The following is a 1,740-nucleotide window of genomic DNA, read 5'->3' as shown; positions in this document are numbered from 1 at the left end:
CCGCCCCTGGGTCTTGTTAAATATTTTCCTCTAGGTCTAGGGCCTAGGCTAGCTGGCCTAGGCCCGACTCGATTGACTCGTATTGCATTATGTCAGGCCACAGAAAGTTGAGTTGAGCAGCCAAATAACTAGGCCTAGGTGAAGGCATCAACATTGAAGTTAATATATAAATTAATCTTATTTAAAAATATAATATACATGCACTCAGTATTTTTTATAGTATTTTACACCATGTGCAGCAGCACAACTTTGATGTTATACACTGGCATTATAAATATAAGCCTATAGTAAATTAAATCAAGAATACATTTGAACTGATGGTTTTTAAAGTGCAATACTGTAAATTATTATTCCAAACTGCAATTGTTTTTAAATTTATGTTTTAACTTTGATGCCATATACTGGAATTATACAATAGGCCATAGTAAATGATTTTTAATGATGATTTTTAAACTGCAATTATTCTAATTATGTTGCTTTATTTTATTGTTTTTTTATAATTATCATCTCTGTTCAGATTTTTTAAAATATTATTTCACATTTTTTACCTTTTCTGCATCTCTATCTGTATTTTGATCAATTTTTTTAAATGTTTAATCTTGACCTTACAGTATGTCTTTATGGGTGCCTTCCATGTTTTGTTACCAAGGAAATAAAATTTAAATTTTACCTTCTTGTACTATTGGCAATATAATTACTGTACAGTACTTCGAACTTTATTTTGTGTGTGTGTGTGTAAAATGGATTATGTAGAAACAGCACTCAAATAAACGCCCACTGTTTCACTATTTAATGTGGAACTACAATACATACCGTAAATGCTTGAATAAGCGCCGCACTCGAATAAGCGCCGCGGCGTTTAACCGAGAGTATAATTAGCCTGTGTGTAATGAAACACTTTTAAAAACAGGATTTTAAATACAATGTATACAGTGTTAAAATTAATAAATAACACAGTCAAGGCACAAGCATTTCTTTATAAACGTTTATTTACGATGATGTAGGACCCATAGGCCTACTGATTATGGGAATAAGATTATGGGAATAAGCCTATGTGAATAAGCCTATGTGAATTAGGTAACGGGCATGGAAAGCGTCACGCCAATATTTTTTTATAAGCGCCGCACTGAAGCTATTACTGTATTACGGTACTGTATGCTCGAAATAGGCGTCGCTCTCGAATAAGCGCCGCACCAAACGTGTCTTTTTTTGCTAAGGGCCGCGGCGCTTATTCGAGTGAATATTGCTGTATGCAATGAAACACTTTAAGAAACAGTTAATAAATACAATGTTTACGGTGTTCAAATGAATAAATAACACAATGAAGACATACGCATATCTTATAAACGTTTATATAGGCCTACATACGCCTACCGAACTGCGGGAATTCGTAAGATAGGTAACATGGGAACGAGCATGGGAAGCGCCACGCCAATGTTGTTTTAATAAGCGCCGCTCTTGAATATGCGCCGCACTGAAGCCTCTGTTCAAACATTTACGGTACTGTACCGACAAAATGTGTTATTGCGTGATCATGAGTTAAGACTTAATGATCCCGACTAGTTGAAAATGTACGGTAATTCTACTGGAGTTGAACATTAAATGTGCTCAAAATGATGTTGCTTCCATTAGATTTGTTTACAGTCATTGGGGGAGGGGGAGGGGTTTATTCGAGGAAATGTTTTTATTTTATTAAATTTTTTTATGATTTTGGCACCTTTATATGGCTGGAAATGGCAC

This window comes from Anneissia japonica, unplaced genomic scaffold (assembly GCF_011630105.1).
Source record: "Anneissia japonica isolate Jap-2015-1 unplaced genomic scaffold, ASM1163010v1 scaffold234_len1672027_cov178, whole genome shotgun sequence".
Taxonomy (NCBI): domain Eukaryota; kingdom Metazoa; phylum Echinodermata; class Crinoidea; order Comatulida; family Comatulidae; genus Anneissia; species Anneissia japonica.
Note: the sequence above shows the minus strand (reverse complement) of the source record.